This window comes from Podarcis gaigeae, assembly GCF_964106915.1.
Source record: "Podarcis gaigeae genome assembly, chromosome: 2".
Lineage (NCBI taxonomy): Eukaryota > Metazoa > Chordata > Lepidosauria > Squamata > Lacertidae > Podarcis > Podarcis gaigeae.
This window is the reverse complement of record NC_139679.1, coordinates 42515956-42529132: the sequence shown is the minus strand read 5'-3', so window position 1 is coordinate 42529132 and position 13177 is coordinate 42515956. Positions and strand designations below refer to the sequence as shown.

Genomic DNA, 13177 nt, shown 5'->3' with positions numbered 1-13177 from the left:
CTAGGATGCCTTCCAAATGCAAGTGTTTGCTATCTTATTTTTTAGCATATAAATCATTTTAATATAATAGACACTTTTGTAAAGATTGCCAAAAAAATAAAAATAAAGTTGCCCAACGTAACATTCATTTACAAATACAGTGGTACCTCGGGTTACATACGCTTCAGGTTACAGCTCTGCTAACCCAGAAATAGTGCTTCAGGTTAAGAACTTTCAGGATGAGAACAGAAATTGTGCTCCGGCGGCACGGTGGCAGCAGGAGGCCCCATTAGCTAAAGTGGTGCTTCAGGTTAAGAACAGTTCCAGGTTAAGTACGGCCCTCCGGAACGAATTAAGTACTTAACCCGAGGTACCACAGTATTGCCATGTATTGCATGCAGGTTAATAACATTTCCTGCTCTGCTCTAGACAAACAGGTTGCAGTATTCTCTGCTGGGTGGCTGCTTTGTGCTGACTTGTTCACCACCATCCTGGAACAATTTTTACTAAGAGTCCTAACCCAGCCTAAGCCTCTCACCATTTAAAATGAAGTACAACAATCCAACACTCATTTTAAAGGAGGCAGTTTTAAGAATGATGCATGCATTGGGTTGTATTCAACTAACTTTTACTCAGAATGAACCCAACTTCATCACGGGCATTCATTTCAATGGGTCTACATTGAGTACAAGTTAGTTGAACACAAACCATTCAAGTCTATTCTCCTTCAAGGGAGACACCTACATGTCAGACTGATAAGTTACTATAGCTGAATAAAGTGTGAAGTCATTCAATCCACCAGAGGGCCATGAAGCAGCCTGCCTTACTTGCTGCAGACCAGATGAATTCACATCAGTAGACCAAGAAATGACTACAGTAAGCATAGCTAAGGAGGAATAGTGCTTTAGAATAGACTGCTCAAAAGAAGGTTCCAAGAAGGAAAATAAGGAGAAGTAAGGTTGCTCCAATTGAAACTAGAACCCAAATAAGTCATGCCCAAAGTAAGAGCCAGTAGCTCTACAGATGCTACAGAAAAATTTGACTGAAATCAAGATGGCACCTTTGATATAGATGGAGACATCTATAGCAGTATTATTCTAGCGGGGCCCTATACTTCCAGCTGCCCTATGCACATTTATATACATACATACATTTATATACATACATATATAATACATACACAGCAAATTGATAGGCATTTATTTTTCCTTTCTAGGTTAAAGCTAGAACTCCAAAGCAGGCCCAGGTGTCATTCTAATACAACAAAGTAGCCAACCAACACTGTGCAACCAATATAGAACCCAGGTGAGTGCATCAGCTAGTTTCTAGAGCAATGCAAAGAAGGAATCAACATTAAGGTCTGCAAGAATACAGTCACATGGCGGAGGGGTGTGTGTGCTCCCAAATGGGTTACCTGGGCAACCTTAGTTTGTCACACAGTTGGATAGGACCTCTGTTGTTTGCCATTCAGAGAAACCAGCACTAAGTGTTAAGAAAAGATCACTTGTCAGGCTACATCACTCTTTTCACATCAGACAACAGTGACTAGAATAAGAAAAGAGTAGAGTAAACGATGGGTGGGGCGAGGTTTTAGAGGTTCCGTGCAGCCATTTCAAGGACACTGAAGCATCTTACATACACCTGGAACATCTCACATGAGGAACAGAACAATGCTACGTAGCCCACTAGATCAAGCACTTTTGCGTGCTTGTTGTGAACTGGCCGGTAGTTTCAAAATTAAGTGGTAGGAGCTCCCAAGTTTGGAACCAGTTGTGACCAGCACCCACGGTGAAGGACAAAAGGGCTGCGTGACAACTTCCCAGTCCTTACCGGGAAGATGGAAGGAAACAGACGCCGCCAACCCACGGAAGGGCGTCAAGACCTCTTCATTGGGCAGGGAAATTATTTGGAAAAACGGGGTTACGGCTAACCGGCGCCTTCCTAGCGGCCACACAAAAGGCAACCGGAGGGCGGGAGAGGGTAGCGCCCCTAACCCCAACCCTATACGGCCCCCAGAGATGGATGCTACCGAAACCTCAGCCGCGTACGGACTAAACCGATGCCTACCCCTCTGGCTTCAACCGCTCACCCTACCCCACGCCGTCAAGCAATCCCACCCACCCCTTAAACAAAGGGACACGTGCGCTTTTCGGCGACCCGGGCCCCGAACAGGCAGCCCTTTTGGATACGTCTGCACCGGCGCGCATGCAGCGCGCTGCAAGGGAGGGGAAGGGAAAGGACGGGAGGTGGGAGACCATTACACGCGAGCCCCATTCAGTTGCATTTCCCAGGAGGGGAGGGGGACGTGGGCTATTCGTTTCGCGCACCTCCCTCAGAAGGTGGAGTGGGAGGGAAGGGCGCCTGAAGATGAAGGCGAGGCAAGCGGGGAGGAGGAGGAGGACTGGCCCCCCACCTAGGTGGGAGCAGAGACCCCACTGCTTTCGCCTCCCCCCTCCCCATCTCGTCCAGGCGAGGCGGGAAAATGTGGGGGAGGGGGAAAGAGAGGGGGGCACCCGCAGCTTCCCCTGCTTCCTCCCCGCTCCTTCTTTTCCCCGCACGCCTCACCTCTTCTCCGCGCGCGCGTGCCCGCGCCGTCCTCTCGGCCGCTCAAGCTGGTCCGCTGTCTGCGGAGCCGCCTCTCCCCCCAGCGCGCGCGCGCTCGAACCGACTCCGCACTACCCGCCCCGCCCCCGCTCCCGGCGCCTTTAGCGCCACACCGAGCACTCCCCACCTCCTCCTCTCTGGCACCGCCCACCAATAGGGTGGAAAAAAAGAAAGTTGCTGGGCTGCCCCGTTGGTCGCCTCGCCCGCCTATCGGCGTCCTTCCTCGCCGCCTATTGGTCTCTCCCTTTAGACCCGCCCCCGTCCAAGCCAGGCTCATAGCAACCTTCGCAAAGCTTCTCGTCCGAAATTCCATCTCCTCCCGCTTCACCGACCCTTTGCGAGGCCTCGGATTGGCTGGCTGCCTCTGCCTATCAAAGGGAAGCAGCCCTTCCAGTGCTGGGCGTCTTTACGCTTGTCACCCGAGCGTATTGGAACAGAGGCGGGACATTGGACGGCTGCGGTTGTCCCGTTTTGCGGTTGCTGCTGCTGCGGCTGCTGCGGCTGCTGCTCCTCCTTTCCTCGCCGAGGTCAAAGCGAGCCCGGACCAGAGTGGCGCCGCGCGGGGTCAGGTGCAGCGGCCGGGGTAATGCGCGCGCGCCGTGCGGCCGAGAAGCGCTGCAGCCTTTGCTCCCGCTGGGGTGCATGTGTCGCTTGTAGCAGCACCCCGCCCACTTACGCCGCATCCATCTGCAAGCAGCTGCAGTTGCCGCGCGCGCCATCGCCCTCCTCCCTCTCTGCGAGCCTACAGCGTGGCTGGTGAAATTAGGACATGCACTAGCGCGATGCGTGTAGCGGGCTGCCCATCCTGTGGTGCCGCGTGTAGCGTTGCGGGAGCAGAGTCACCCAAGCGCTGAGGCCTTGGGATACGATGCGCGCCGCGCCCCACCCGCCGCTTAGGCCGTGGCGTTGTAGCAAATCCAGACCTTGCATTGACTCCCTCCTTCCCTCCCTCTTGCAGTCCCCTCTACTTTACACATCGTCCGTGCTGACCATTTCCCTCAAACCTGAGGGAATGCTTTTTGCATTGCATTCCTGCAGTGAATTAGATGTCTTAAAGTACCACTCCCTTTCTCATGGAAAACTACCCTTTCATTCACCTGGGAGGTGGTTTTCTGCAAAGACTGCAGTACAAATAACGTCATGTAAATAGCTTTTCCTCGCCCATTCCCTATGCAACAAATCCCCCCCCCCCCTTTGAGGGTCTGTGTAGAATGATTTTACACCCACCAGGAATCGAGTTCACACCTCTGATATCTCTTGGCCTTGACTCCACCCTCTGCTTTTTGCTGCTCACAGCTACACTCATTCTCTGCCAGCTCACGTTCATACCACACATGCACATAATATATTGCCAATAACTAGACATGGAGACTTTGACGTTAAGTGAGTGATCGATCACAATTTAACCATAACATGCTTTTCTTGCATGATATTCTACAGGTTTAACCAATTTGTTCTGAATGCTACTGATAATTAAATGCAGAGTGGCGGGAAACTCTGTGTGTGTGCACGCCAAAAAGTTTATTTTTAAAATCCAGTGATCATACTTTGTAATCTCAGTTCAACAACAGCAAGGCTGGCTTCTGAATGTATCTGGAGAGGACTTGAGGTCACTGAGAGAGTTCACAGGGCTAATTGGATCTGGTGCTAAGGAGACTGATCAGGTGAAACTCATTAACAGGGTTAATGTATATACTGCACTTCAAAAGAATAAAGGCAAATTCTCCATCAAGAAAAAGAATTCAATAACTGATACAAATGTTTGTATATGCTCATAATGTGTTTTGCTGTTTCTAATTAGGGGAAGAGGTATGGTCCTATACAGAACATAGAAGCACCTGTCTGGAAATTCTACTTGGATTCCACCTCTCTGAAAGCCACTCCCACTTCCCATCACATTTTCAAGCCTCTCTTTTCAAACATATGGACTAAAATTTGCTTTTTAAAAATAAAGCCAATAATTTATGGTGCTGGATTTTTAACCCAGAATTAACTTCTGTACTGGAATGTTTGTATGGAAATCCAGAACATGCTCAGTCCTGTCTTTTGAAAGTCTAGGTCAATGGTTCTTAATTTTTCTTAGTCATGGACCCCCTGGAGAATCTGCTGAAAGCTATGGATCTCAGAAAAAATGCACAAAAATACAGAATTTTGCATATACCGTATTTTTCTGTTTATAAGATTCCCCCTACTTTTGGGGACCCCAAATTTAGAAAATGGGCATATGCACTATCCATGTATAAGACACCCCCATATTTTAAACCTTATTTTAAAGTAAAAAAAAGCCCCTAGATTTATACACTGAAAAGTACGGTAATTTTATTGCATTGGTGGATTTGTTGGCTTCCACTTGAAACTTGCTGAAACTCCTCAATCCATGAACCCCAGGTTAAAAAACCCTGGTCTTAGGTTATTTGAAGAAAGGACCTGAAACCTTTAAAGGCAGGTCCTTCTTTCACTGTAGTGAAAAAGGGATAATTCAGGCTGCTGTGAGATGTCTTTGTGACAGTTTTTAAAAAGAAGAAAGAACTGACACTAGTTTATTTTCTTCTTTTATGCAATAAAATGTATGCATCGGATGATTGAAAGAGGGGGGGGAACCCATGAAATTGTTTACAAAAAGATGAAACAAGAAAAAAAATACGACAGTGCTTTAAAACCTACAAAAGTTAAAACACTAAAATTAAAATTATCTCAACTTTCTTAGCATCTTGGTAGACTTGTCTAAGCAATAATGTTTTCAACAGGTGTCAAAAAGGGTACAGTTTATGGCTTAGGAGAATGTTTTCTTCCATAGAAAGTGTTTATTTACTTATGTATTACTGCACATATATGGCATTTTCCTGCTAAGCCACTGCAAGGGGTGTACAATTTAAAATACAGTACTGAAAAATGGAAAAATACAAAAAACTAAAGAGCAAAATTGACTCAGACCAGCCTGGGCTTCAAAGCTCTTTTGCAACAGAGCTTTGAACAGATTCTTCAGATCTGGAAGAAAGGTGGCCAGAGATCAGCACTTAAGAAAAGGAAATGAGTAGGGTTGAGCAAAACCGATGTGGTAAAAGCTACCTAAGCTATTTCTTCCTCCTTTTAAATAATTTTAAATTATTTATACATGAACAAACATACAACATATAATACATTCATCATAGTAAGAGCATAAATATAGAAAGCATTAAAAAAATTATTCCTATAGTTCTATTCACATATATACGTATCAAATTTGTAATAAATCACTGTAAATATAAGGCAATCAATATTAATTTATTGTATCAATCCCAACTTAAAACTTGCTCCTTATAGCTGACAAAAGGGGAACTACGCCTTTTACAATTGCTCTTTTTTCTGTCTGCTGCCACTTCTTTCACTTTGTGTGCCTGTTTCGCCATCCTTTCAACATACCATATGTTGTTGAACCATTCTATACTCACCTACCTGGGAATAGTAAGCTTCGTTGAATTCAGTGAGACTTTCTTAGTAAATTTGTAATTCTACATAGGCTTGCTTGGAAGTAAGCTCCAGTGAACACAGGGGGGTTATTTCTGAGGAAGCATGCATAGGATTACACTGTAATCCATTACTAGTCATATGCAGAATACACCCATTTAAATCAGTGGAATTAAGTAACCTTAAGTCCCAACTATGCCTACAACTTAGTTGGGCATCACTCTATGCTGCAAATAAGAAAGTCCTAGCTTTAAATATTGTGTCAACCATGAATTCACCATGTATTCTTAAAGCACTCTTGAACTCGCATCTCCCACCCATGATATGGAACTAACAGCACTGATCTACTTTACAGAGAGTTGTAAATATTTTAACATGTATGTATGTGAAGTACTTTGAATACTAAGCAATATTCTAAATAATAGTAGTCTTGATTCATCTTTGCCACCCAGCCTTGAACTTTCATAGGATTTTCTGTGAACATTATGCTCCTTTCATGTCAAGTAGTATCACTGTTTTGGGTTAAAGCAATGGAAACTAATTAAATAATGAAAACAAACAATATATGTTTTTAAAAATTAAGCATTCTTAAAAGGAAAGAAGATGTGGGCTGAGACAAGGGCTTGCTTTTTCCATTTTTTATGTGCTCTCAAATGATAGATTATATTATAATCTTGACTTTAGTAGGAGTTTTTTTGCTGTCTACAATTGGAATGGAAGCCAGCTGGATTTATAACCTAAATAGAGCAAGATTTTGCAGAAGCAGGGGAGCCGGTGGTGTGGTTCCTTTTACTTCCTTGAAGAAATGGATTTGGTCATATATGGTGGGGCGAAGAAGTCTGTGCAACAGCGGACCAAAGAACTCTTTCCATTCCCAACTGTTTTCACATTTCCTTCTTAGCACCCTCCAGTGCCAACACCATCATACAGAACCTGGAGGCCAACAGCAAAATCCCTTTGGATTACGCTTAAATTTGAAACTAACTGACAGGGAGTGTATTGGAGATAAAGAGCTTAGAAAAGAATGAGGGATCCAAGTTTTGTTAAATGCCTTGTGCTGATATATGGCTATGACTTTTGTGAAAGTTTGCTTTTTGGGGTGACTGGAGTTCAGTTCTTGCACTTGCTCTTCACATACTTTGTCCAAAACAGCACTTGTGTTCGCAGTGTGCCTAAACATGCCCTGCTCATGGTGGCTAGGTCCCTCAGAGAGAAAAAGAAGGGAGAGATGGTCCTCTGTCTTTTCAGGTGTCCCACAAAAGACCAAAGATGACAAAGATGACAAAGCATAGGAGGGAAGACCATTCTATGGGTGCATTTTTCAACAGTGCTTCTTGTTAGATTGAATGGGTAGCAGGAGCGCATGTGATTTGATTTTACAGCAGGGGTGCCAACTGGAATAAAATATTGGGGGGGGGACAGATAAACCCCACCACACATAATCACATAGCACGCACCATTTGAATAGCAGTGCCTATCAACTGGGGGGGGGGCTGGCCCCTAGGAGTTGGCTCCTATGTTTTACAGTACACTGAACCATCAAAGTAGACTTGTTAAGCACATTATAGTTTAAAGTTTAGCAGCAGAAGTGTTTCTGAGCCATACATTTTTAAAGCAATAATTAAGTAACGCTCTACATACGTAGTTAAATGAGGAACATGACAGTAAATCAACACAGTCACAAAGGGGAATTGCAGGCAAAAATAAAATAGATGCTGGACCACATGAAATTTAAAACCATAAACAGTTCATAAATTTTGTAATGATACAGGTGAAAACCATCATCCAAAAATGACAACAGGGTGATGGAGTATATGTTCACATTAATTCTTACTCCGCTTCCAGTGCATTCCCACTTCTAGTTTTTGAAGTCACATTCACATAGTGTTAGCCACAATCCATATCTAACCTGTAAAGGTAAACGGACCCCTGACCATTAGGTCCAGTCGTGGCCGACTCTGGGGTTGCAGCGCTCATCTCTGGCAAACCAGAGCAGCGCACAGAAACGCTGCGCACAGAACCTTCCCACCGGAGTGGTACCTATTTATCTACCTGCACTTTGACATCCTTTCAAACTGCTAGGTTGGCAGGAGCAGGGACCGAGCAACAGAAGCTCACCCCGTTGCAGGGATTCAAACCGCCGACCTTCTGATCGACAAGTCCTAGGCTCTGTGGTTTGACTCACAGTGCCACCCACGTCCCTTCATCTAACTTGTAGTTTCTTGATATATACAGCTGTTTGATGTGTGTTTTCCCAAACCAACTTCAATTAGAAAACTTGAGCCACATTCATTTCATGTTTAAACCAGGTGCATACAATTGAGACTGCCATTGGCCATGCACAGGTAACAGCTTAATAAATAGGAGTTCTGCAAGGAGGGTTGCAGTAACAGGGTGGAGACTTCCCTACCGCATCTCTGATGTGAACACTGTACAAATGCAGCTTGAAACACAGCGTAAGGGATGACACTGCATTTTAAGTCACTAATGTGAACATACCTGGAGTACTCTGTGTTTCATTCAACCTAGTTTTAGCAGCCCATTACCAGGATTTGTTCTCTGATACAGATCAAAGAGCAGCAATGAAGGCATGTGTTGGGCTGCTGCATTTCCATTGCTATTATGTGTGCGGTCTTAAATCTAATGCCAAGTATTTAGTTCCATGAAGGGATAGTGATAGCTAATTAATAAAAACTGCTACCTTGAAAAATCTCTGGCAACATTAGTCAAACTATACCACAATTGCCTCATTACGTAAATCATGTTTAGAACACCACAACACACACGTAACTGGCTGTAAAGTAACATAACATTATATGTAATAAAACTGTAATTTAATTGTCATATCAAAAAAAATGCAAAGCACAGTTCCTGATGGCAATAACATAACATATTATTATTAACCATCTACAGTATATGTATTTATTGTTGTAAAGTCCAAGGATTGTCATCCAAAGTTTGTCAAGTCCAACAATTACAACGTACAGTTCCTGTTGGCAATGCCATTTCATACTGATAACTTCCTTCTCCATCGTCCTATGACTTAAAAGTGCAACAAACAGAACTACTTAGTAACAACAAGGCAGCTGATGATAGGCCAGTTCTCAGGACACACCCTTGTTTCACCGATTGGACTTCTTCAGCGACAAGGTTTCCAGATGGAGGCAATTAGAATTAAACATTCTCAAAGAAAAATAATCTTTAAAAATGTTTAATTCTAATTGCCTGCCCCTGCCCCATTGCAGGGGTTGCTCCTATATACAGTAGCTTAGTTTCAATGGTCACTGATACGGAGCATCTCTGACCGGCAACTTCTGCATTTCTGTGGACTACTTTTGGCTGAAAAAACCTACTGAAAAATCTCCTGGAAACCTTGTCAATTTAAATTAAATTACAATTTTATTACACATACTGTAATATTATGTTACTTTATAGCCAGTTACGTATGTGTTGTGGTGTTCTAAACAATAGTCACCCTGCATTCTCTGCAATGGTCTGAAAATGGCAAATAAACCTCCACTACTATTATCCATCCATACTTCCTAAGAAAGTGACAGAAATGGCATGTCAGGTTGAGTTCTTACAGGTTAATTTAGTTCTACAATTCTAGGATTATTTTTTATCTCTCTGATAACTGGTCAAACATGTTCTTTTATTTCCAGCTGTGTTGTTCATCATGTAAGAAGTATTATAACCTTAAATGCACAGTAATGCAGAGCCACACATTTCAGGGATGGCCGTAGAAGTTATAATAACCTGGTTTGGAATCACTCTGGAACTAAACAGGAATGGTTTGACCTCAGTGTGTTGTGGAGAACTCTGCAGGGGTTACAAAGGCAGTGTCAGAATTCTTGTCTCTGTTATTCCTTACTCGTCATTTGAGTCCCTGCGAGTCACTTCACTTCTCTGCTCAACTGGTTGTCTCTCTTCCTGGGTATTGAATCATGAGTGTTAATTCAAGCTTATGTGCCAACTATTGGAATGTTTCTTTGGTGGACATACTATTTTAGTCCTGGAACCTTTCAGAATGGAACTCAGTTGTCCTAAAGCAAGTTTGGATGGCCATTTTTGGCTTTGGTGAAAAACACTGAGCTCAAAGGCCAGAAATGTGGTCATTTATTTTATTGGAAAAGGTAAAAAAGGGGAGGAAGAATCCAGGATTCATCATTGTGGGTTGGGAAAAACCAGAACTCAAAACACATACACACATTTCCTAATGTTCAGACAGAATTATCCAATAATAAGTTTTAAAATGTTAGCCTTCTTGTTGAATATCTGACTTTTCTGTTTAAGACAAAAATTGCACTCAGATATCATTAACCTTATTTCACAAATGAAGCCTGTTCTATCTTGTGTATCAATGGGGAAAGTGAGGATTCCTTTTGTGTGTTTTATAGAGATGAACTTCATTATCTTTCTAGGAAGATAGCCTCCCCCCCCCCCAAAGTTTGCATAGCAGCTAAAACAGGAATGGAAAGGTTTCTTATTTAGGATTGCACAATAGCAGTGGGCTATGCTTTTGCAAAACTGAGGTCAGATCAGCAAAAATAGCACACGGTACAAGCTGGGAGTGAGTCAGGGTAGAAGCAGCAGGGGCCAGAGCATGGAATTTCACTGGAGTTATTCATCAGTGGTTGAGCAGTTGCCCATTGATGGATGTCAGCTGCCCAGGTTTGAACATAAATGTTCAGACAGTAGGACATTTCCTGGTCATACCATTGAGTTGCATACAGCTAATGATTGTGTGCCACTAGCATGACAACCTAACATAGTTCTCTGAGGCACTTAATTTTTCCATGTTGCGTAAGAGTTGTGTTAAGAAGTCAACTCTTTGCATTGGTTTCCCCAGTCCCAAACTGAGTGCACAGTTTGCTCATAAAACTGGTTGGATAAAGACTCAGTGGAGGGCTCAGAGTATGTTGGAGCCACCCAGCTTTCAGATTGCTTGAGCTCATCTTTACAAGTCCTTGGTGGGGCAGGAGAATAACCTGAATCAATGATACAGGATTATCACCCATAGTAGGGGGATGAATAGTACTCTCTTAAACAGGCATAGGCAAACTTGGCCCTCCAGATGTTTTGGGACTACAATTCCCATCATCCCTGACCACTGGTCCTGTTAGCTAGGGATGATGTGAGTTGTAGTCCCAAAACATCTGGAGGGCCGAGTTTGCCTATGCCTGCTCTTAAAAATTCAATGTCATTACCTAATCTCAATGACTTAAGGAGCTGAGGCTGCATACACACTACACTTGTAAGGCATATTCAAAGTACATCCTCCCCTTCAAAGAATTCTGGGCACTGTAATTTGTTAAGAGTTGCTGAGAATTTCAACTCTTTGAGGAGTAAACTAAAAGTGCCTGGAATTCTTTGAGGAGAAAAATGTGCCTCAAATATTTCAAATGTGCCTTAAAATTGCACCGTGTACATAGCCTCTGATGCCACCAGTACCTTCATTGAGACCAAATCCATCCCAGCTGATGGAATTGGGAGAGTCTTTGATTTGTCCATTTGAAATGTGAGCTGACAGTAACAATTGAACTAAGTTTAATTATTGATTGGATCACACATTCATTTAATTAGCCAGCCAATATTTAGATTTCAGCAGCTAAGATTGCATTCATAATGGTTTAGAGCTGGAGAAGAGGAGTAGTTAGTTCCAGGCCAAACTGAAATGGTCAGATTGCAGGGCTTGCCATCAAAAATTTTGGGCCTCAGCCACTTTTTCCACACTGAACTATTAGAGGCTTGACTATGAAGCCATAGTTTTAGATTAGATGCATGCCTCCAGTGGTTTGAAGGAACCTTAGGATGCCAAGATTTTAGCAGTCGGCATTCTATTGTGTAAGAGCAGAGACCAGAGTGAGGTGACCTCCAGATGAAAATATGTGACCAGGGTGAATAGTCTTGCCACAAAAGAGGAGCACGAACTTAATGGTTTTGTCATCATCCAGTCTTAACATTCTAAGATTCCTGGCGTTAAGAAACAGGTAGGATCAAACACCCCAGTGCCGGAAGCATGGTAGCACTTTCATTGTAAATAGACTTATGGATGGACCTGGACTAAGTACATTCCTGAGGATCCCATATTACTTGGCAAGAGAGATTCCTGTCTTTAGAAGTACAGTGGTACCTCGGGTTAAGAACTTAATTCGTTCTGGAGGTCTGTTCTTAACCTGAAACTGTTCTTAACCTGAAGCACCACTTTAGCTAATGGGGCCTCCTGCTGCCACTGCTGCACGATTTCTTTTCTCATCCTGAAGCAAAGTTCTTTACCCGAGGTAATATTTCTGGGTTAGCGGAGTCTGTAACCTGAAGCGTATGTAACCCGAGGTACCACTGTAATGTGCAGCCCTCGGATTTCTTAGTTGAGCTGCCTCAAGAGTTAAGGAAAAGAGAGCACACCAAGTGAGTGAGAAGACAAAGCAACTCAGTGCCAGGAACACCATAGCAATTCTAAGCAGTGTCTGTGATAAGTACACTAGTGATCTTTTCCTTAGTGTCTTATCCACTATTATCGGGATAGAAAGGCTGATCTGGAGCCAAAGGGTTTTCCCCCCTCAATGTGTGAAACTCACTGAAGCATGTGATGTGCCAGGTGACCATCAGTGGCAGTAAAATGGCCTCCTGGTTGCGCCTGAACTTCCTAAGCATCATGTCTATCCTTGTGGTCTGTGAGCTGAAGACAGTGGCTATTGGTCTGCATTAGGAGAAATGAGTGGCATTTTTTAATATCCACATACATGTCAAGAATTTTGCTTCTCCGGATTTGTTATTTTTAATTTAAATTCTCTGTCAGGGTCCCAAGGAGGCTGCTTGCCATCCCTAGCTTGAACGTATATGGGATCTGCAATGAATTACGGCTGAATCCCCGCCAGCCCCTTTCTGGTAACATTTAAGACAACGCCTGGCCGGGGCCCAAACCTCGTCTGCTAGAAATGCACAGCTAAGCTCTGACAGGAGTTAAGATACAGCAGGATGCATGTGGGACTGAAACAAGTTCGGGGATATGAGGCAACAGGTTCAGGGATATGGGGCAGCAACTTCCGTGCTCAGTAGTCAGGTAATCCTAGAACAGGAGGGAGAGTTGTGAACAAAACACCTTGCCAAATATATCACTTGAGGCAACTCAAGGAGGGAAGGTCTG

The 13177-nt window shown here is 43.6% G+C and overlaps 1 protein-coding gene and 1 long non-coding RNA gene across 6 annotated transcripts in view; one reads left to right on the top strand and one right to left on the bottom strand.

The window, feature by feature from the left end:
* Positions 1-3257, bottom strand: part of MYH10 (myosin heavy chain 10) — a 71108-nt gene extending 67851 nt beyond the window's left edge. For 2 of the 5 annotated variants that reach the window (XM_083725773.1, XM_083725774.1), the window contains exon 1: positions 2545-2721. The gene's annotated coding sequence lies outside the window, so the exon portion shown is untranslated. Of the gene's footprint in view, positions 1-2544; positions 2722-2866 lie in introns of those variants that run through there. The other 3 variants (XM_083725775.1, XM_083725772.1, XM_083725771.1) reach the window with 3 other exon arrangements.
* On the top strand, positions 3031-6452 carry LOC310838512. Its single transcript, XR_014561002.1, has 2 exons — positions 3031-3166; positions 4385-6452. It is a non-coding gene; the product is annotated as an uncharacterized lncRNA (long non-coding RNA).
* The last annotated feature ends 6725 nt before the right edge of the window (positions 6453-13177 follow it).